Source organism: Halichoerus grypus, chromosome 7 (assembly GCF_964656455.1).
Source record: "Halichoerus grypus chromosome 7, mHalGry1.hap1.1, whole genome shotgun sequence".
Lineage (NCBI taxonomy): Eukaryota > Metazoa > Chordata > Mammalia > Carnivora > Phocidae > Halichoerus > Halichoerus grypus.
Genome location: NC_135718.1, coordinates 44,043,930 through 44,068,927, shown reverse-complemented (window position 1 = coordinate 44,068,927; position 24,998 = coordinate 44,043,930).

Sequence of the window (24,998 nt, the reverse complement as noted above, 5' to 3'; positions counted from 1 at the left end):
AACTTCAGCAATAATGTGGGGGGTGAGCCTTTGCCACCATGTGAATAACCTGTTTTATATACTTTCGTGCAATGGGTTTAATATTCCCTGACAGTGCATTATTAAATTATCACACTGGAGTTTTCAAAATAATGATTTCATAATTATAATGTTTTCTCCATTCACTAGCTTGTAGATTTTGGTAGAGTGCTTTCCTTTTTCTTTCATTCCTTCTCACTCTTTTAGTTTCTGTGTGACTGAATACACGGATAATTTCATTCAATGTGTTATAATCAGTCACGATTCTTTTAGATGTTCAAATTGCTCTAAATATGGCCAGTGAGAAGTGCATCAAGCTGTCTCTTTTGTAATTTTGGCATGACTCATTGGTATTTGCACACCTCCTTGTTTTGTCTTTAGAGTTCATCCCATCAAAAAAGTACAGTTAGAGTACTCTGTTCAAAAGTTACTTAAAATAATTACTTCCTCCATGTAATTGAGTTATCAATTTGATATAGTTAGGTTCATTTGTTTTGATTTATATGCAATTTAAGGGTTTGATTTTTTTTCCATTTTCATTTAATTTTGGAATATGTAAGACACTTACATGGCTTAAAATGAAATTAATCCAATGTATACACAGTATAAACTCATTCCTATCCACAGCCCCTCCACAGCATTCTTACCTATCCCTATCCTAATATATCCAGTACTGAATATACCCTTCCTGTGTTTCTTTTTCAAAAATAAGCACATATAAAATGTTGCTGTGACCACTAGATATCACTTAGAAAAAGATAAATTTGATCCATATCTCAACCTATACTCAGAGTAACCAAATGTAAAAATGAAATCATACAAGTTACAGAAAAAACACAAGTAAATTTTTCTTTATAATCCAGGGGTGGGGAGAATTTTTAAATGTGACTCAAAATCTAAAAGCAGTAAGATAAGAGAGCCTGGGAAGATGGTAGAGTAAGCTCATAAAGATACTCACTGGACTTGAGAAAAGAGTGGAGGATATCAGTGAGACCCTTAACAAAGAGATAAAAAAGAACCAATCAGAGATGAAGAACACAATAAATGAAATTAAAATACACTAGATGGAATAAATAGCAGACTAGAAGAAGCAGAACGAATTAGCAACCTGGAGGACAGGGTAATGGAAAGTAATCAAACTGAGAAGGTGAGAGAAAAAAAAGTTATGCAAAATGAGATAGACTTAGGGAACTCATTGGCTCCATCAAGTGTAAAAACATTCACTTCACAAGGATACCAGAAGAAAAGAGAGAAAAGGGGGCAGAACATTTACATGAAGAAATAACAGCTGAAAACTTCCTTAATCTGAGGAAGAAAATAGATATCCAGATCCAGGAGGCACAGGCATCCCCCAACAAAATCAACCCAAGGAAGTCCACACCAAGACACATAGTAATTAAAATGGCAAAAAGTAGTGATAAAGAGGGAATTTTTAAAGCAGTGAAAGAAGATAGTTACATACAGGGGAAACCCCATAAAGCTATTAGCAGATTTCTCAGCAGAAACTTTACAGGCCAGAACAAAGTGGCATGATCTAGTCAAAGTACTAAAAGGAAAAAATCTGCAGCCATGAATACTCTATCTAGAAAGACTATTATTCAGAACAGGAGAGATAAAGTGTTTCTCAAACAAAAACTAAAGGAATACAAGACCACAAAACCAGCTCTATGAGAAATGTTAGAGGGGACTCTGAATAGAAAGGAAAGACCAGAAGAGTATGAAAAGTAGGAAACACAAAAGCAGTAAAAGTGAGTATACCTGTAAAAATCAGTCAAGGGATTCACAAATTAAAAGGATGTAAAATATGACACCACATACCCAAAATATTTGGGGGGGTAGCAAGGAATGGGTTCAAACTTAAGCAATCACTGACTTAATATAGATTGCTATATGCAGAAGATGTTATATATAAACTTAATGGTAACCACAAATCAAAAACTAGTAGAGACCTGCAAAGAATAAAGAGAAAGAAATCCAAGTATGACACTAAAGAAAGCCAGCAAACCATGAAAGAGAACAAGAGAAGGGTCAGAGAAAAACTACCAAACCCACCACCACAAAACAAGTAACAAAATGGCAATAAATACATACCTACAAATAATTACTTTGAATGTAAATGGACTAAATGCCCCAATCAAAAGACACAGAGTGACGGGGATGGCTTCCCAGAGGAATTCTACCAAACATTTAAAGAAGAAATAATACCTATTCTTCTGAAGCTGTTCCAAAAAATAGAAATGGAAGTAAAACTTCCAAACTCATTCTACAAGGCCAGCATTACCTTGATTCCAAAACCAGACAAAGGCTTCACTTAAATTAAGGGAGAATTACAGAACAATATCCATGATGAACATGGATGCAAAAATTTTCAACAAGATACTAGCTAATTGAATCCAACAGTACATTAAAAGGATTATTCACTATGATCAAGTAGGATTTATTCCCGGGCTTTAGGGGTGGTTCAATATCCATAAAACAATGACATGTACATCACATTAATAAAAGAAAGGATAAGAACCATAAAAACTTCTGAATAGATGAAGAAAAAGCATTTTTTCTTGATAAATACAGCATCCTTTCTTGATAAAAACCCTCAAGAAAGTAGAGATAGAAGAAACATATCTCAACATCATAAAGGCCATATGTGAAGATCCACAACTAATATCATCCTCCATGGGGAAAAACTGAGAGCTTTTCCCCTAAGGGCAGGAAAACGACAGGGATGTCCACTCTCACCACTGTTGTTCAACATAGTACTGGAAGTCCTAGCCTCAACAATCAGACAACAAAAAGAAATAAAATGCATCCAAATCAGCAAGGAAGAAGTCAAATTTTCACTCGTTGCAGATGACATGATACTCTATGTCGAAAACCCAAAAGACTTCACCCCCAAACTGCTAGAACTCATGCAGGAATTCAGCAAAGTTGCAAGATATACAATTAGTGTACAGAAATCTGTTGCATTTCTATACACCAATAATGAAGTAGCAGAAAGAGATATCAAGGAATTGATCCCATATACATTTGCACCTAAAACCATAAGATACCTAGGAATAAATATAACCAGAGAGGTAAAAGATCTGTAGTCTGAAAACTATAGAACACTTACGAAAGAAATTGAAGAAAACACAAAGAAATGGAAAAACATTCCATGCTCATGAATTGAAAGAAAAAATATGGTTAAAATGTCTATACTACCCAAAGCAATCTACATATTCAATGCAATCCCAATCAAAATAACCCTAACATTTTTCAAAGAGCTAGAATAAACAATCCTAAAATGTGTATAGAACCAGAAAAGACCCCAAATAGCCAAAGTAATGTTGAAAAAGAAGAGCAAAGAGGGAGGCATCACAATCCCACAATTCAAGCTGTATTACAAAGCTGTAATCATCAAGACAGTATGGTACTGGCACAAAAACAGACACAGAAATCAATGGAACAGAATAGAGAACCAGAAATGTACCTACATGGTCAACTAATCTTAACAAAGCAGGAAAGAATATCCAAGGGGGAAAAAAAAAGACAGTCTCTTCAACAAATAGGGTTGGGAAAATTGGACACCCGCATGCAGAAGAATGAAACTGGACCGTTTCCTTACACCACACAGAAAAATAAATTCAAAATGTATGAAAGACCTAAATGTGAGACAGGAATCCATCAAAATCCTAGAGAAGAATGCAGGCAGCAACCTCTTTGACCTCAGCCATAGCAACTTATTATTATTATTATTATTATTATTATTATTATTATTATTATGTTTCAGTTAGCCAACATATAGTACATCATTAGTTTTTGATGTAATGTTCAACGATTCATGAGTTGCATATAACAACTTGACATGTCTCCGGAGGGAAGGGAAACAAAAGCAAAAATGAACTATTGGGACATGATTTCACTGATATGTGCAATATGGCACCTGGGTGGCTCAGTGGGTTAAGTGCCTGACTCTTGATTTCAGATCAGGTCATGATCTCAGGGTTGAGAGATCAAGCCTGCATGGGCACTCAGCAGGAAGTCTGCTTGGGATTCTTTCTCCCTCTCCCTCTGTCCCCCCACCCCCCACGCCGCTTGTGTTCTCTCTCTCAAATAAATAAATCTTAAAAAAAAGAAACAAAAAGAGAGAGAGAGAAACCAAAACAAACAAACAAACAAACAAACAAACCAGAGTCTTAACTACTGAGAACAAATGGATGGTTACCAGAGGGGAGGTGGGTGGGGAGATGGATGAAATTGGTGAAGGGGATTAAGAGTATGCTTATCATAATGTCCACAATAGCCAAACTGTGGAAAGAGCCAAGATGTCCATCGACAGATGAATGGATAAAGAAGAAGTGGTGTATATATACAATGGGATATTATGCAGCCATCAAAAGGAATGAGATCTTGCCATTTGCAACGACGTGGATGGAACTGGAGGGTGTTATGCTGAGCGAAATAAGTCAATCAGAGAAAGACATGTATCATATGACCTCACTGATATGAGGAATTCTTAATCTCAGGAAATAAACTGAGGGTTGCTGGAGTGGGGGGTGGAGTGGGAGGGATGGGGTGACTGGGTGATAGACACTGGGGAGGGTATGTGCTCTGGTAAGCGCTGTGAATTGTGCAAGACTGTTGAATCACAGATCTGTACCTCTGAAACAAATAATGCAATATATGTTAAGAAAAAAAAAAAGAAGAAGATAGCAGGAGGGGAAGAATGAAGGGGGGGAAATCGGAGGGGTAGACGAACCATGAGAGATGATGGACTCTGAAAAACAAACTGAGGGTTCTAGAGGGGAGGGGGGTGGGAGGATGGGTTAGCCTGGGGATGGGTATTGAGGAGGGCACGTTCTGCATGGAGCACTGGGTGTTATGCACAAACAATGAATCATGGAACACTACATCAAAAACTAATGATGTAATGTATGGTAATTAGCATAACAACAAAAAATTTAAAAAAGAGTATGCTTATCATAATGAACACTAAGTATCAGAATCGTTGAATCACTATATTGTACACCAGCAACTAATATGACATATTATATGTTAACTATACAGGAATTAAAATTTTAAAAAGGTAAAAGCAATAAAATGAAAGACTACTTTGATCACATAAAAATAAATCTTTAAATGGCAAAAATATACACATAAGCAAAGGCAAATGACATCCTGCATAAACATATTTACAACCCATATCATAGACAAAAGATCAATCTGCTAAATCTAGTAAAAACTCTTAAAAATCAAGAAAAAAAAAAACAAAATGAAAATGGAGAAGCCGATGATAGAAAAAATGAATAAAATATATGATTAGATATTTTACAAAACAAAAATGGTAAGCCAATAGATCTTAATGATGTGAAAAGTTGCTCAACTTCTCTGATAAGGAAAAATAAATGAAAACTATGTGAAATAGTATTTCTTAACCATAAGATTGGCAAAAACCCAAAAGCATGAGGGTGGACTCAGTTTTGGTTGAGTGTGGAAGATAAGAGCCCTCTTCCCTATTCTGCTACTGGGATTGAAAAAGGAAATAAACTTCTGTGGAATAGTTTGAGAATATCTAGCAAGATTACATGTAAATTCACCCTTTGACAATGCAACCCACTTCTAAGCACACAGAATACATACGTCCTCAAATATGCCCAAGATTTATTTATTGATGCACTGATTATAAGCATAAGATTAGAAGCTAAAATATCCATGAACAAAAGTCTGGTTGAACGAACTACATTAATGCAATGAAGTATTATGCAGATGTGGAAAACAAAGCAAAAGGTATTAACTGATATGGACCAATTTCCAGGAAAAGTGAGGGAAAAAAACCAAGTGGTTTTGTTTTTTTTGTTTTGTTTTTTGTTTTGTTTTTTGTGTCCCACATGCTACTTTTATTTTTTTATTATGTTATGTTAATCACCATACATTACATCATTAGTTTTTGGTGTAGTGTTCCATGATTCATTGTTTGCGTATAACACTCCATTCAGCACGTGTTTTTATAGCGCACTATTTCGCATGTGGGTCATACAAGGAAAAGGAGTAATTTTTTCTTTAGTAAGTAGTTTAAGTAATAAGTATGTGAATAGTAGGTAACATTTTCTCTTTATACTGAGAGAAAGAGAGAGAGAGAGGAACTGACATGAAAATTTGCTAAGGGTCCAGGTTACAGTAAGTAATAAGACACAAGTGTGTGGTTTTAAAAGAGGATGAAGAGTGATCGAATCTCCACTTCAGAGAAATGTCCCATCACACCATAAGGGGTGATTCAGGAGGAGATATGAGTGGTCTAGAGAGACCAGTTGGAGACTGTGGCAACAATCTAGGATGGATGATTAAATGGAAGAATTTGAGAAAGGTCTTCTAGAGAAAAACGTGAGAAAATGCCCCGAAAAGTCTTTGGCCATAACTGGGAGGCCACATTGAAGGTGACCAATTGTTTTACAGTTAGATTACTAGGCAAATGTTCAAAATGATTATAGATTTAAAAGAAGTTGCTCTTATTGGGTCATCACAGCCAAGCGAGGCTGCTGACGCTTGGGTTAAACCCAGGAAGGGTTCCACATTCTGGAACCCTCTGATAAAACTTCTCATCCTAAAAAGCTCAGCCCACACACCACACATCTCTGCCTTTGGGGAGGATTTCTGGCCCACTGTCTCCTGAACCTCTTTCTTAAGGCTTCCATGATGTCTTGTGCATATTTCTAACACCATACTTGCCACATTGTTATGAAATGTTCTGCTTGTACACCATTCTTACCCACAAAATATGGCCATCTTAAAGGGAAGATCATTTTTCCCATCAGTGTCTCCAGTGTGACAAGTCAAGCCCCCAGTATGTGGAAGGTGCTCAGTAAGTATTGTTAAATGAATGAGGAAAGGACTGAATGAGTTCAATTTGGCAGGGAAAAAAAGGCAAAACTCTGCTTTTTTTGTTAAAGAATGAACAAGTAGATTGAATTAAATCATCAAGCCTGGCTGAGTGCTTTAGCCTGGAAAAGATGTGAATTTTTTTTTAGATTTATTTTCTCTGGAAAATGAAAATACTAATTACTGGTAGAATTAGTCACTGAATCCTGTCTTCTAATTTTCTTACTGATAGCTTTCTTAATGATAGTCATGAAGACAGTCCCCATAGAGCTGAGGAAATCATCCAAACTTCATCAATCCAAAATCCTAGTAAGGACGATTAAGTAGATCAGACTGCTGCCTTCACTCTGGATTCTTTCAGAATGAGCTAACATTAGGCCCCAGAATTCTATGTGCTGAAATCTATCCTACACACAGCTACATATAATCTATGTATCCCACGGATGGTGTAGACACCTCAGTTTTAGGAACTGGAAGTTTTGTGAAGCCAAATGCACTCATTTACACCCTGGGCTCTGTATCTAGACCTTAGCAGCATTTTTCAGACAGACCATTATTGTAACATTTTTCTCTCCTAATTGAGTTTTAACAAGTGAATTCATTCTTTAAAAAAAAATTAACGATAATTCTTTAAGGAATGAGAAAGTACAAAGTAGAAAATATTTTTTCTATTTCTGAGAATTTATCCTAAGGAAATGGCCATAAATAGAATTATTTTGTTGCAAAGACTGTTCAAAATCTCACTTTTTTAAATATCAGAAAACAGGGAATACCCTAAGTACCCAAACAATGGAAGCATATTTAAGAGAACTATGGTATACACTGTGTAAGCTTCTCAAACCTCTGATTTCCTTTTCTTCTCTCCCTACTTCATCAACCTACTCTCCACTGACAGTGAATTTTTTTGTAGTCCTTCATAAAGAAAAAATAGAAGTTGTCAGAAGTAAATATCCCCTTTTCTCATCAAACTAACAAACTCATCCCACCGGCCATCTACTTCACCTTTCTTAGAGTTACAAAGGAAAACGTGTCTAGATATGTCCAAAAGCCAAATTCCCCAAATGGCCCTGGATTTTTCCAATTCCATTTTCTTAGGGGACTTTCCACTCTACTCTTCTGGATTATTCTGCTCACTCAAGATTCTTTTAAAAAGGCAAACAAATGCATACTCATTTTTGCTACTACCCTATCTTCCCCTAAAAATTAGATTTTATAATATTAAATTCTAAGCTGCTTCTACTTCCTACCTCCCATTGCCTCCTCAGTAGATATGCCAATAGGGCGTTTGCCCCTACCAATTAATTGAAAATAATCTTTTTAAATTTTATTTATTTATTTGAGAGAGAGAACAAGCAGGGAGAGTGGCAGGCAGAGGGAGAGGGAGAAGCAGGCTCCCTGGGATGTGATCCCAAGGATGTGAAGCCAACCGACTGAGCCACCCAGGCACCCCAAAAATAATCTTAATAAGGGCAGCAATGATCTTACAGCAGCTAAATCAAAATGAACAATTTTGAGTTCTCACCTTACTAGACTTGTCCGTAATACTCTATGCCAGGATTGACAAACTATATCCCATCACATGTTTGGGGAATAAAGGTTAATTTGAACACAGCCAGGATCATTCACTTACATAATATCTCGGGCTGCTTTTGTGCTATCATGGCAGAGTATTCTCTCCTTGAACCACTCTCTTCCCTTAGCTTCTCTAAAAACAATCTCTTGCTTTTCCTTCCACTTCTCTGACTCCTCTGACTTCTCTCTTGGTCTCCTTGGTCGCTGGCTCCAGAATCATTTAGCACTGCATATAAAACATCTCCATGTGTGGATGCTTCACTGGCTTCTCAAACATGAATGTCCAGAACTGCACTCTTACTATTCCCCACCCACCCCGCCACACATACACACACACACACACACACACACACAGAGGCACGTGTGCGTGTGCACATGTGCAAAGTCTGTTCCTTTTGAACTATTTATGTAAGTTCGTGGCTTTCCATAGATCTATTAGCTCATACTAGAAACCTGGAAATTATACATGACAAATTCTTCCTCAATTCAGTACTGTCAATTTCATTGTCAGGCTAGGTCTTGAATCTACTGAGTCTTCTTTATATCACTGCATCATCTCTGCAAGCAACTAGCATTCCTCCACTGAAATATTGGTCTAGTAACCTTCTAAATGAATACCTCATTTCTAGCCTCTGATCAAGCCATTCTCCATGAATCTTCCAGAGAACATGTTAGATATGGTCTGTGCTTCTCATTGTAGAGTTCTACATAATCTGATTCCCATCCACACCTCCTCCTCCATATCAGGAAACTCTTCCACTTGTCCATTATGCATCACCCACACTAATCGTTAAGATCATAGGAGACACCAAGTTATTTCCTGCCTTAGAGATTTTCACTCTTTCCTTCCCCTCTTTAGCTGATTAACTCCTATGCATCCTTCCATCCTCAGCTTCAATGTCACTTTCTCAGGCCTTTCTTGACCACCCAGAGGAAACCAGGTTCTTTATTGTAACTTCTCATTACACTTGACCTTTCTTTTATAAAGTACCAAGTATGACTCAAAATCCACCCAGAGAAATGCTCAAAAATTAGATTCTTTATTTGGATGATATCAAATTAATTCTGCCTCTATTCAATCTCCCAGGCAAATCAGAAATTCAACTCTAATAATCCTTGGAATTCCCAACTTGGGGTTATAACAAATATTAGGGTAATTATACAGCAACAGGAAGTATAGGAAACTTTTTTGGTTATTGGCCACCTGTGCATACAGGTTAGTGTTGAGAGGCTCATTGCCCAAGTTCATGTGGTCAATACTTTCTAGTTATAGACAGGACTACTACTGTGCCATGCTGGGGTCAAAAATCCCCGGGAGCACCTGCCTAGGTATATCACACTTTTCTCTGAGGACTTGCCATTCTCCTGAAGTCCCAGTGTTCCAGAATCCCTCTGCCCTCTCTTCCTCCTAGTCAAGAATCTCACTTCCCAACTTCATGGCTTCTCAAGATATTCTGTCTTTTCTCCCCCTATTTGGGTCACCTCCCTAATCCCAAAGCTTTACTTTCTGATCCTTGCTGGAAAAAATCTTCTATCTAGTATGACTGAACCTCCCTTAAGGTCAAAGACCTTAGATTAGCTCTCAACACTGCTTAGCTACCCAAACAAGTTTCTCTAGTAAGCTTGCTTTCCTGTTGTCCAAAGTAACTCCTTCATAACTTCTTCTCTCTCCCCTAACTGCTCTCACATCCCTCCAGACTTTAACTAATGATTCTCTTCATACATCACTAGGAAAATTAAACCAAGCACACAAATGTCCTCAAATTCCCTTTCCACATTTATAAACCTACTTGAGGCCAACTTCTTCATTTTTGTGACAAATAAGGAAATTTCCTAATTCCCATTAAATACCAATTTATCCCCCTGTCCTGTGGATTCTTTTACTTTTTGCCATCTTCAAGAATTTGCTTCTTCAGTTATCCATTCTCCGTTGTATTACTAATCTCTCCTCTCATCTGCATTTTTAATCAGCATACAGACTTGCTTATGACTTTTCATTTTAAAGTTAAAAATAGCTCTCCTGTATTTTTCAGCTACTGTCCCATTTCTCTGATTCCTTTCATGGCCCCATCTAAGTGTTCTAGTTTTCTACATATACTACCTTTAGTTACTTACGTCACATTGATACTTGATTCTATATCACTCCGGGTTTTGTCTTTATCAATAGAAAAGTTGTTATCAAAATCACCAAAAAACTACATGTAGCCACATCTTATTGACATTTTTAAACAACATTTTCAATCTCTCAAAATCCCTCTACACATCTTATCCTCTTCAAAACACCCTCCATTTTTTGCTTTTATAACATATTCCCCTAATTTTCCTCAAATCAGGCCTAGCCATATCTTTTCAGTTACCTTTTCAGGTTTCTCCTCTACCAGATATATAAATATTTAAGTTGTTCAGATCCTGAGAAGACAGGCATCACAGAACCCACTTCTTAGAACTGACTGACTTTCTGGACCCTCTTCTGTCTAGGCTACAAATGTATCAGTTGTTCTGGGGTTAGAACGCCAGGTAATCCTAAAGGCAAATACTTTATTAGTGCAACTGATTTGACTCTTGGTCTATTCTGAGATGACTGATTATCATTGGGTTTCTTGATTTGCCTTATAGGGGCTAATATCCTTACTTAGTTCTGCCTTAAACCTGTCTTGTTTGGGAAAGACTCCTATCTCCAACGTAACAGTAGGGCCCATTCCTTAAGAGGGAAATTTCACTTTCAAGGATCTCTTTCTTCTATGTCTCTCCTTCTCTGAGGTACCTGTGGTTGAGCCCATCTGCAGCCTAGGACAGACAAAATAATTGTTAAATGTAGTCCATTTCAACATAGATGACCAACTTTATTGGGTACTTGACTTTTAATATGTTGACACTTCCAACCCCCAAGACTACTAGGCAGAATCTTCTTGCTAAAGCCTGGATTCTAGTATTGCGTGTGTGGCTGTGCCCAGGTGATTATCTTTCTGGAAAATTTGACCCATTCAGTGCCACCTATAGTAACAGTGTTCTGTTGAATGCAGCAAAGAGTTACATGGGTCTCTGTGTTCAGCTATACTCCAAATATTTCCAAGGTCACTCAGGGGGAGAGCTGGGAAAGGCACTATTTTGAGAAATCATATTCTACATGGATAGGTGACTGTCAGTCAAAGGGACCCAGAAGGCAGTGTTATCCTAATGATTCAGCAGCACCCCACTTGCCTTCACTTTCCATGTGTCCAGTTAAAAATCTGCAGGCAACTCCAGGACTCCTGGCAGTCCCACATTAAATCACAAACACCTACAATACCTTTTCCATAGCTACAATGTCTCCCAGGGCTGTTATAAACTTTCCCAATCCCTTGAAGCAACTAAGGAACAACTTCTCTGAAATTTATCTTTCACCTTTCTGCCTTGAAATAACAGATTCCAATTGCATGGTACTTACTGGCTTTCAGGGATATTTAATGCTACAGTTGGCAGGAAAGTTTGAATGAATTTGCAGTCCTATATTCTTTTTTCTTCTTTACATATTTGGAATGCTTGCATTTAATTTCAGGGAAAGACCTGAGGCAAGACTGACCTAGAAATTTCTATAGCTTAGTATAGTCTCTCTGTGGACCTCTGCACCATGTATGTTCAAATTGATTCAACAAACAATATATAAACACAGAATGATGGCTGTGGATCACAGAGACTCAAAATGCAGGTTCGATCACAGTGAAAGAACAAATTGGAAATAGAAATGTGTATGAGTAGGACAACTGAAAAATTTGAGAAACAAAGTGAGAGTCTTCAAGATGTAGCCTGTAAACAGTTAACTATCACTTGGGCTTTGGAACTAAGATATCAGAAACTCAATGAAGAAAACAATTTAAAGAAAAAGGAAGGCTTTGCTTTGTGTTCAAACCCTATGGGGAAGAGAAAAGACCTTCCAACCCAGTAAATATAAGTATTGGCCCTACATACAGGAGAAGAGGGAAGTTTAATCCATGCAGCAGTCTGGAGTTGTGGGCTTAATGTACTTGAAAGAAGCAAGCTCTTGACAGAGAAGAAGAAAGAGGATCTAGAGGGAGAAAGGGTCGTCACAAATACAACTTGCTGAGATTTTTGGCTACAGTGGAGTAACAAAACTTACTCAGAACTTGTAGAACAGGAGAGCTGAGGGAAGACAACGTTCAGGGAAAGGAACAAATGGCAGAGCTCACACCAATTCTCACCAAGAACCTAAGGTTCCAGTCTTTGGAATGACAGCAATGTACAGTAAGACATGGAAAGATACTTTTGTGCCTAGTTTAAGAAAGTATTTTCTCTAAGGAGGTGTGACTTATTCAATTAGGTTTTAATTTCTCTTGGAAAAATAAATCATTTTTACATGGAGTAGGTAGTTGAATAATTTTAAAGTGTCACAGCAAATTCCTGGCATACAACATGGCTGACAGTTTATTATGTGGATGATGTCATCTGGTACCCATTGTTTAAGTCTCTGATGAGCTTGTTTATGAAGAGGCTGCATCTAATTTGAAATGAGAGACAGAATCATGGAGAAATCTCAGCCTGATATACCTGTGGCTTTGTAGTTATGTGATGTCCTGAAGAGATCTATGTCAGAAGTTTCTAGGGCAACAACTAGACAGGCTTGTAATTGTCTTAAGAAGCTGAAACACCCAATCTTCCCTCCCAAGTGGAAAGAAACAGGAGTAAAGATGACAGAAACAGCTGGATTTCCCCAGCACCCAGGCTCCTTCTCTACAGCAATTAGCCATACCCTCAAGATGACCACAGAATTGACTGTGAGGTCCACTAAGTTAACAAGAAAAAGAAAGAAAATATTAGTCCTTCCAGGAGAAGATCAAGGCTCTTCTCAAAGCTCAAGGACCACAGTGAAGGTTAGATTTTAGGATAACTATTAGCTATGTTCATGGTTAGAGCAAGACATTGGTACAGTCTTATGTCCACGATGTAGAGGTAAAACATTTGTTTCAGCTTCTTCTATCACCACCTCTTTGTAAATAGTTTGAGAAAACAACTATATAATTTTGGTAAGCTTACACAGAATGTGTAGTTTGAAGATGGGGTTGGTGTGATCAGATGTACATTATGTAGGTATATCTGGGGCTACAGTATGAAGGGTGGATTGACTGGAAAGAATTAATTAGCAAGGAGATCAATTAATAGATAAGACAGGATAAGTCTGAATCTGAAAGTTCACCATTCTTTGTGAGTGCATGTATTTTAAGGATTTACTCTGAAGTTTTCTCAAACTCTAAAATTTTTCCTATATTTACATGGAGCTAGGTGAACAAAATTCACACTATATTCATTGTTTTTGTAGACTTCAATCACAGGCATTGGGCTCCTCCACTGCCCTAGCCAAAGTCTTATTCTGTGTGACTTGATTTCTCATGCAAGTGTCTTCATCCTCTGGTTCCTGTAGCTTGACTCTCTTTCTCTCTCTCAGCTTTCTACAACTCATCTGCAATCTTTCTTTTAGATATAGAAACCAGTGCAGCACATAGAGCAGAGCCATGGGGAAAGGGTTTTCTGCTGGGTTTCCAATACCTTTTGTAATACTGCCCAGAGATTAGATCATCTTTGGGGCTGCCTAACTATATTCTTGAGTCGTCCATGGTCATTCGTCACATAAATGTATTAATCAGCATTCTCCAGAGAAACAGAACCATTAGGATAGATAGAGATACACACAATAAGAAATCTATTGTGGGAATTGGCTCGTACAATCATGAAGGCCAAGAAGTCCCACAATCTGCCATGCCAGCAGAGGTAGTAGGAAAATCAATGGTGTAATTCATCTGAGTTCAAAAGACTGAGAACCAGGAGTGCCAATCTCCAAGAGCAGGAGAATATGAATGTCTCAGCGGAAGCAAGGAGAGAAAATTTGCCCATCTCCCACCTTTTTGTTTCGATTCAGGCCCTCTACATATTGGATAATGCCCAGCAATATTGTGAGGACAATCTTCTTTACTCAGTATACTGATTCAGAGGCTAATCTGTTCCGGAGACATCCTCACAGACACACTCAGGAAATATGTTTTACCAGCTATTTGGTCATCCCTTCGCCCAGTCAAACTGACATATAAAATTAACCACCACAATGAGAGTAGCAGATTAACTCATTTACTTCCTCCATGTACAAAGACCACACACTTCCCTCCTCTAAGGAAAAACTTGCTTTAGATTGGTTTCTTTTAGGTATTGATTGCACACACATCAAAAGTAGAAAGCTAAGGGCAACAGTAATGACACTCATATTAACTTCTCCTATTTCTGATGTTCTTTACAAATTACGTAATGTTTTCAAATGAATTCTATTATTTGTTGGCCAAAACAACGTTCTGTAAGTAGCTTCCACTGATCTAGAGACTGGGAATCAGAGAAGTTATCTGCCTAATGTAACACAGCTGAAGGTGGCAGAGCTGGGGTTGTCCAGTGTCTCCTGGATCCAACCCGTTTTTCCCCTCCTCTGCCCTGGAAAAATGTGTAAGTATGAAGTCAACTGACCCTACTTTATCATTTTGAAAGGTGGAGAATCATTCACTCTGTCTTACCACCTTAGTTTTTCCTAAATACTTTCATTAGCAAGCACTCTGCTTTAAAGAATTTTCCAGTTGGCCAAAGCTTGTTAAACTTCTCAGTATTCACACATCATTATGATTTTCCTGTAAAACTGAATAATCTGTGTATTTAGTGTGCTCACTCATGCTGAGTTGGAGAGAAAAGGGCATCTTTCAATGTGTCACATCACTGTAATTCTCATAGGTCATGGCTACTTAAACCCTCACATCTATATATCAGCTATCACAGAACTGTCTCCAGGGATTCTTTAAGTTAAAGAAAAAAATTACAACTTTAATTTTCAAGTCCAGCATCTGAATTGAGAAGGGGGTGGATACTTTCCATCATCCAACTGCTGTCATGAAATAAGCCAGTTTGCTGGAAATTTTACATTCTATGGGGTTTTGTTTCCTGTGAAAAATATTTCTAAAATCCATACTTGCCCAGAACCCTTTTCTAGAAACAGCTGTACCATCCTGCAGCCTTGCTTTTCTGTGCCTGGTCTTCCAGGGATAGAAGTAGCTCTAGAGCCGTTCATCTGGCTTGTCCCTCCCCCCATCTCCAACCAAGCAATGTGATTGGGAACATCTGAATGTCTTTCCTTTGCTCTTGCCTTGTTCACTGGATTTTTAACAAAATCATGAGTCCTGTCTTGGGATTTGGATTCCATACTCACTCTTAATTTGAGCACATCTGGGCCTTGTCACATAGTGAGAAAAACAAGTGTTCTTGTTTCTTAGACATACTGTTAGATAACAATGTGACATTAGCCAAGACTGTTAATTAAAGAATAGTCTAGATTAACCAAGACTGAAAAACAAAATTATATAGTATTGGTCTTCTCAGCCTAGATGCAAAGTCCTATTCCTCGCTCCTTCTTCTTCTTGGAATTTCTCTTAGAGATCCTTACTGCAGACATAGTGGGGCAGGCATGTTTGGAGGCTGTGAAGGGTAGAATGTATGAAATGTGAGCTAATTCCATGAGGATGTTTGCTTTCTATGGATCTCTCAGCCATCCATTTCAGAGATCCTGAACAAGTCCTTACTCACATCTCTTAACAAAGTATAGTAGATAAAACAAAACCAGCTTTATCTGCTCTGTGTATCACAAACAACTCAGCTTGCCAGGTCCTGATTTCACAAGAAGTGTTTGAAGGTTACAATAAGTTAGATTATATGAGTGGGGTAATATGTGAAAAAAATCACAAAGGCCCACAGAAGATCTATTAATTCAAATCTGCTACAGGATTTTTTTTATTGCTTCTAACATTTTAAATATACTACATATTTCTTTAGCACTTTGATTTGGACATCAGAAGGATATGTTAGGGAAGTAATGACTCACCACCTACAAAATCAAAGTCCAAGCTTTGGTTTGACCCAAAATAGTCTTTGACATTTCCAAGTTTGTCCACCAGAGAGAGAGAATTCTCTGGTTCTGAAATCAATGGAGACATTACTGTTCAGAGTATCAGGAGCCATCCTCCAACAGTTTCTCGTGCTCTCAGCACTGCTTATGGGTTATGGGGGGCTTGCCGCCTAGGTGCAGGTTATTCCTTATGGTGAGGGAGATCAGGAAAAAGAGAAAGACAAAAGAAGAAGAGAAATAGGGGCACAGACTAAGGAAAAAGGTGTATCACGACATGCTAAGCTACACTGTGCTAGTGGAAAAAAAAAAACAAAACACAAAATCTCAGTGGCTCAAAAGAACAAGGCTCATTTCTTGCTTGTACTGCATGACCTTCTTTGACAGGATAGAGGCTATGGTTATATCATCACATCTTCACTTGAGAATCCAAACTGAGGCAGTGGATACCATTTGGAGCAATGTACTTTCCTATTGCCATGAGAAAAGGAGAATGTGTTGATGCAATGCTCTAGTTATTAACACTTTCTCTGGGAAGTGACACATTTTATTGACCAGGCAATAGCCCCATAATCACACCTCATGAGAAGCATATTCCTATATGGTGCCCAGAAGGGAAGAACTGAATATTTATCATAATCCTAATGATTACCATAGTTGGAAAAGAAAGAGGCAGGGTCAAGGAATATCCCTAGGTCTGAGCTGTGAGCCTTGGGCCCTGGAGGGAAGTATGTGGGCTAAGAAGAGGCAGCGTCTACAATAAGTAGGGTGCTTATGTTTATGGTAGGAAATTCAACAGACAGGAGAAATAATTTCCCCAAATTCTTACAGGAAGGAAATGGCAGAACGAGGCTTTGGTTTCCTGTGCCCATGTCTGCTATCTCTCCCATGCTCCAAATTGTCCCACTGAATAATTAATTGACCATTTGATGTCTGCCTTCTAGGTACTTCCAGGAAAGCAGAGTAAAAACCTAATATAGAGCACACAAGAAATTAGTGAAACTACCAAGTCAGTATAAATGAAAGTTTAAGTTGTGTTACAACAGACTTAAGAATGAGTGCTTGGTACAGCCAGGGATCACCCTGGGAAGCCTTCCCGAAGGAGACAGGATTCATAATTGCCCTCCAGGGATCAATAGGATTTGTTTAAGGGAAGAAAAAAGCAGAGAACTTTCAAAATGAGCAGAACAGCAGGAGAAAAGGCAAAAGGGAAGGAGAGAGCCCAGCACCAGTGAGAAGCCCTGGGGGAGACTGGGCTGGGGAGGATGGAGGCAGCAGGCAGGGATACAAGCTGGATGGGCTCACCCAGCAAGGGTTACTTGGCAGGGGAGCCGGCTTCCTGCAGAGATAGGAAACTGTGAAAGGATCCTGAGCAGAGGCATCATGGTGAGGCAGATGCTTAAAAAGGTTGTTTAATAGCAAGATGATTTGGTGGTGGGCAAGAGAGAGCTTCAAGGAAACTCCCACTCTAAGAGGCCATTTCAATGATCCTGGGAATAGGCAGATTTGGAGTTGGCTTTTAAGATGCCCAAACTCATCAGGTCAACAGTATTTTAAGTCTTGATTTCAGTTCATTGACAAGGATTGGGTGCTCATTTTTAGGATAGAGTGTGTGAGCCGCCATCTGGGAATGGATCCTCCCCTTGGTCTCCAGGGTGAGAAGGAGTTAGAGGGGTGAACCTTTGGTACGAGGGTCAGGCAGCAGCTACACAGCAAACCCCTGCAGCAGGAAGATGAAGAAGTCACAGCCCCAGGATACTGAGCTCACCCTTGAGCGAGCCTGAGGGTTACCTCTCTGAACTGACACACTGGACAATTCTGGGCCTGCCATTATCTCTCTGAACCTGAAAATGAGCCTTGACCCAGACTCACAGCTCGAGCTCCCTACCATTAACTCCACCAACCAGCACAGCTTTGCTAAAGCCAAGGAACCTTACATGCATTCCTCGGGAGAACTTAATTGCCTTACTTATTGTTATTACTGTGATTAATGAGGGCAAACCTGCTTCTAGCAATGCCTCATAAGAAGAGTGGGCAGCCACCTATTAGAACACAGGAGCCAGGAACCATGAACCACCTTCCAGCCAAGCATCATCACATTACCCCCAAGAGACAGACAGACCCACAGACATGCACACACACTTATCTCCAGGGACCTCGTGCACACACATGGCTAGGACAGGGCCTGTCTCCTCCCTGCCCTCCTCCCCCAGGCCCTCCAGACCAATGCAGCCCAACTGATTGTCCTGTCCTCAGGCTCCTGGAAGTCCAGCCACTGAAACAGCTGGAGGTGACAGAGGAGTCAGGCCATTTCCACCAAGATGCAACAGTGAAGCTGAGCTGGGACTCATTCAGATTCAATTTATACTCTGCTTCCCTCTGATTTTATGGGGCTTTTACTTTCATGGCCCTGAAAAAGCTTCTTTGTCAAAATACACATCATAGTATTAGGCCTGCGGAGGCGGCACTTTACGACACACTCCCCTGCGAGGGCATAAATGGGGAGGGGTGTGACACAACTCCTATTTATCTGCTGGTGACTGGCTCCCACTGTAAGGCAGCAAAGATCTTGCTGCTTCCATTAGGAAGCGTTCTCTTCCTGAGGACGGTAATTAGCTAAATGCTCTTAAACTCCAGTATGGAAACAGCTGGGTATATTTCCAGGTGATGGGTCAAAGCTTTACTCATAGGGATCTCTGCCTTTCGAGATGTTAATTGCAGCGTGGGAAAAATAGGAAAACATCTAGTAAACAACAAAGCTAGAGATTCAGGCTGGAGGCAACTGGTCATAGGAGCACATGCTGGGGGCAGAAGGGAGTGGCAGTGAGGGCCAGTTCCTGATATATGGCCTGCCCAGGCAGGATGCACCCTGGGGAAAGTCTGTTGGCTCCAAGCTGAGTTCAGGCCAGAGCCATATAAGACTCTGAGAGAATGAACAGTATGGTCCAGTGTTCCTCATAGGCATGTCAAAAGAAAATTATTTTTTCAAAAAGACATTAATTTTATTTGTATATAGGCTGGATTAAAATGGCTTTTTTTTCTAGACTTTCTCATTGCAAAGCTATGGATAAGTTTATTTGAACTGTTGCCCCTTTTCTGGTAGAGGTGGTGTTCTTCCTTTACCTTAAGGATTTGTTTGCTCAGTCTCTTGGGTTGGCATTGAGCTGGACCCTGGACACAGTTGTCTTGATGTTATGTAACTGATCAGGGGCAGGAATACCATCAAGAGCTTGAAACCCATGACAGGAATTCTGGACAGTGTGATATGCTTCTCTCCAGGTAGGAAGCTGTTGCTCATGAGACCTCAGTCATGGGGTAGTTGGGGTACCCTTCAGTCCTAGAGCCTCTATACTCAAATGTTACTTCCCCAGACAGGTCTTCCCTGACAAATCTCTCACCGGAAGAATTCCTCCCTCCCAATCATTCTCTATGTCTCTACCACGATTTATTTCCCTTTATAGCACTTATCTAAACATATTATACTGCACCCAAGTTCTTTTACTGTCTCTATTCACTGTATGAAGGTATATGGTAAGCTAAATAAAGGTCACCTAAAAATGCCCATGCTCTAATCCATGCAAACTGTGAACAGGTTACCTTACATGGCCAAGAGAATTTTGCACATGTGAATAAATTCAGAATTTTAAGATGAGGGTATTATCCTGGATTATCTGGGTGGACATGATACAACCAGAAGAGTCCTTATAAGAGGAAGGCAGGAGATCGATCAGTAGAAGATAGCACAACAATGTAAGCAGAAGGACAAAAGGCCATGTGATATGGAAACATGAGCCAAGGAGGTGACCTCTAGAAGCTGGAAGAGGTAGGATGGATTCTTCCAGAGGTTCTAGAAGGAACCAGTCCTGCCAGCATTTTGATTTTACCCTTCTAAGTCTCATTTTGGACTTTGGCTCCAGAAAATAATAGAATGGTATTGCTTTAAGTTTGTGGTAATTTGTTATAGCAGCAAAAGGAAACTAACACAGGATCTACGCCATGTTCCCAGCTCCTGGACTGATGCCTGGCACAGAGTGGGAAATAACTACCACTTGTTGAATGAAGAATGAATTAATGAATTTATTCCATACTTCCAATATGAAACTACAAAATTTTTGAGGACAGAATCCAGATCAGACCTGGCTTTTTCTCCCCAGTTCTTGGCACTTTATACAAAGTAATCAATCATAAAAAAAATACTATTTGATTAGTATTTCAAAAATACTATTTGATTAGTAAGAGCTTCAAAATAGTATTTCCAGCTGCATTCAGGCATCAATTTGCCTTACTGTAAAAACCAAAAAGACCTCACCTAGTCATACAGTTACTTACAGCTTAGTCAGGAAGAGAATGATGGAAACCAAACACTCCACACTGCAAGAAGTGGGGAATAACTTTAATTGAGCACCTACTATGTGACAGGCACTGTGCTGGGATACATTTTAATAGAGTTTTTAAGAGACCATTCTAATAAATGGTCTCTTAAATCCTGAGTTCAAATTTCAGTTTGTGCAAATTACTTCGTCTCTCTGAGCCTCAAATGCCCCATTGTGACTCTGGGAAACATTAATTCTTACCTGACAGGGTTGATGAGAGGGTTAAATGAGCTAATGTTCATGAATGTACACGTTGTGATGCTTAATTTTAGGTGTCAAACTTAGGTAGGCCATGGTGCCCAGATATTTGGCCAAACATTATTCCAGATATTTCTGTGAGGGTGTTTTAAAATGAGATTTACATTTAAACTGGTGGACTTTAAGTGGAAGATTATCCTCCATAATGTGGGTTGGCTTTATACAATCAGTTGAAGGCCTTAGTAGAATGAAGACTGAGCAAGAAGGAATTTTGCTAGCTGATGGCCTTTGGGCTTCAATTGCAACTTCAGCTCCCACTCGGGTCTCCAGGATGCTGACCCATTCTACAGATTTTGAACTGGTCAGCCTCCATAATGCAGATAAATCTACACACACACACACACACACACACACACACACACACACACACCCCTGTTGGTTCTCTTTCTCTGGACAATCCTAATACAAACATACAGTATAATGCCTAGCCACATTATAATGCATTGTATCTCATTTAATGCCTACCCACAACTTCTTTATGTATGATTATCCTCATTACACAGAAGAGGAAATTATGGATTAAAGAGATTAAGCATATCACCTTGTGCCATGCAGATAATAAATACCAGAGGCATGATTCACATCAAGTAGTACCTGCCACCTAAGCCTGGACTCTCCATCTACACTCTGCTTTAAAAGCTGGCCAGGCAACATGCTAAGAGAACTGCAGATGTCAAAATTTATTGAAATTCCAGAATTCTTAATACCTTTCCAAGCATAAACAGATACTTAATCAATATGTAGTGCTCTAATTCATTACAGTGCATTAGACCACCCAAGCTCTTTGAGACTGCTAAGATGAGCTTCAGAAAGATGCCATATATCAAGAAAAGGATGCTCTTAGAATCACAGTCTCCTTTTACCCCTGCATTTTAACTCTGTATAATCTATTTGTATCCTACTACAAACACACGCCTACTGACTATATTCTCTAAATTTTCTTTGATCATCTCTTAAATAAACAGATTTACTCTGTGCTCATCTACCCTTCCCCTACCCTCAGTAAATATGAATAAGTAAACATAGATTTCTTGTTTTCAAAAGGAACTGCTGACAAATAATTCAGGGATATGATATTTATGAATTGTTAACATTGCTTTATGCCAGACTAAGACTTGGAAAGATCCAAACATTCCTAAATGCAGTTATTTCTGTCTCCAGTGAAGATGGAATAACTGGGATATTTCTGGGATATTTACCCTCCCACCTGGAACAACAAAAATATGGACATAATATATGAAACAATGGCAAGACATTAGACCTCAGGAAAGAAGAACATTGATCTCTGATAAACAAGAAAAAAGCAAGATGGCCCTAAAATCACCATGTCATATCCTTGATAGAGTTTCCAGACTACAGTGCAACCCAACTCCTTCCTAAACTAAAGAGACTGAACTAAAAGTCCAAGGACTGCAAGGTAGCTAGACTTTACAAAACAAAGTCCTGGAGAGGAGAGAACTGTGATGTGACAAACCTCTGGAGGTCTTCAGAGAGTCACGGATTAGCACACACATGTGAGGAAACCACTCAAGAAAGAAAGAGAATGACCTTAAATGGTAGAAGTAACAGTGCTGGGTTTGACAAGACTGGGAAAAATTCCTGTTCCATGAGCCAGAATGGAAACCCTCAATAACCATGGGACACTGGGTATAGCATGCAAAGGGTCTTACATCAGCAATGGGGGATAAGATCAAGCATTGCTCTGGTCCCGCCTAACAAATACCAAAAGCAAGACCTAAAAGGATGAAACCATTTCCAAGTAACTATATCACAGGGGAAAAAAAAAACCCTCAAGAATATCTGTGTGAATACAAGAAAAAAAAAAAAAACCCAGCACTCAATTAGGTAAAATTTTTAAATTTATAAAATTTATCAAGTAAAAAATTACCAGGTATTTAAAGAAACATACAAAAAAATATAACACACAATGAAGACATAAATCAAATGAAACTGACCAAGAACTGACATATATATTAGAATTAAAAAAATAACATTATAGTCATTGTAAGTGTATTCCAAAGATTGAAAAAGTTAAGAGAGACATGGACAAATCAATCTTCAAAAGATAAAATCTATAAGGTTTGAGGTGAAAAGTACATTAAATGAGATTTATAGGTTAGACATTACTGGAAAAAATATTAGTAAACTTGAAAACACAGCACTGGACCCTATCCAAAATGAAACACAGATATGTTAAAAAATAATGAAAGAGTATGAGTAAGCTGTGGAATGATTTCAGAGGACTAATATATGTGTAATTAAAGTCCCCAAAGAAGATAGAAGGCAGAACATCTATTTCAAGAAATAATAGACAAAAGCTGTCCAATTTGATGAAAACTATAAATTTGCAAATCCAAGAAGCTCAATGAAACACGATCATAAGAAAAATGAAGAAATATACCAAGACCTATCATAATCAAATTGCTCAAAAGCAGTGAGAAAGATAAAATGATAAAGGAGGATAGAGGGGGAAAAGACATGTTATGAGCAGAAAAACATTTTTTTAAGGCAACAGACTTCCTTTTTGAAACAATGCATATGAGATGATAGTAACATAACATCTTTAAAGTACTGAAAGAAAATAAAATAAACCTGTCAATTTAGAGTTTTATATCCAGCAAAAGTCATCTTTTAATTTGAAGACAAAATAAAGTCTTTTCCAGACATCCAAAATCTGAAAGAATTCATCACCAGTTGACCTACAATATATATATAATTATTAAAGGAAGTCCTTCAGAGAGAAGGAAAATAATACCAGATAGTAGTATGGATCTACAAAAGGAGGAAGAACACCAGAAATGGTAACTCAATGGATAAATATATGAGTTTTTCATATTATTTAAATGTCTTGAAAATACAATTGACTTTTTAACTAAAAACTATAATGTAATATGGAGTTAATAATTAAAGAAGTAAAATGTATGAAAACAATAGCACAAAGGAATATAGGGGATTACCTTGCCCTTACCAACCACTTTTCTACTGTTTCTATGAGTTTGACTTTTTATTTAGATTCCACATATCAGTGATATCATGCAGTATTTGTCTTTCCCTATCTGGCTTCACTTAGCATAATGCCCTCCATTCATGTTGTTGCAAACGGCAGGATTTTCTTTTTCCTCAGAGCTGAATAGTATTCCCTTGTGTGTTTGTGTATAACTCTGTGTGTGTGTGTGTGTGTGTGTGTATAATTATGTACATTTAATATAATTATCTATATATCTTCTTTATCTATTCATCCATTGACAGACATTTAGATTGTTTCCTCATCTTAGCTATTGTGACTAATGCTGCATTGAACATAGTGTGCAGATATCTCTTTGATCCTGTTTAATTTGTAGTTAAAAGCTTTCCTACAAAGAAAACTCCAGGACATGGTGGCACCAATGGTGAATTCTACTCAAGAGTTAGGGAAGAAATAATACCAAATTTATTCAAACTCTTCTGGAAAATTGAAAATTAAAGACTACACCCCACTTCATTCTCTCAGGCCAGCATTTCCCTGATGTCAGACCAGACAAAAACATTACAAGAAAAAAAAACACTATAGACTAATAACCTGTATGGATTAATAACTTCATTGACATAAATGTAAAAATTCTTTCCAAAATTTTAACAAATCAAGTACAACACACAAAAAGGAAAATATAACCAAGTGGGATTTGCTCTAATACAGGTTGGTTTTACATTTGAAAAGCACTATATGTATTTTGCCATATTAACAAACTAAAAAATAAAACCCATATGATCATCTCAATAGATGCCAAATAAGCACTTGACAAAATCCAACATCTATTCCTTATTTAAAAAAGAAGGAAGAAGAGGAAAAGAAGGATGAAAAGGAGGAGATAGAGGGGAGAAAAACAAAAAAATAATAAAAAGTAGACAAGAATTTCCCAAAACTAGTAAGATCTACAAAAACCTACAGTACCCTAATAAATTACAATACACATCATGCTTAATAGTGAAAAAGTTAATGTTGTCCCTGTAAGACCAGGAAAGAG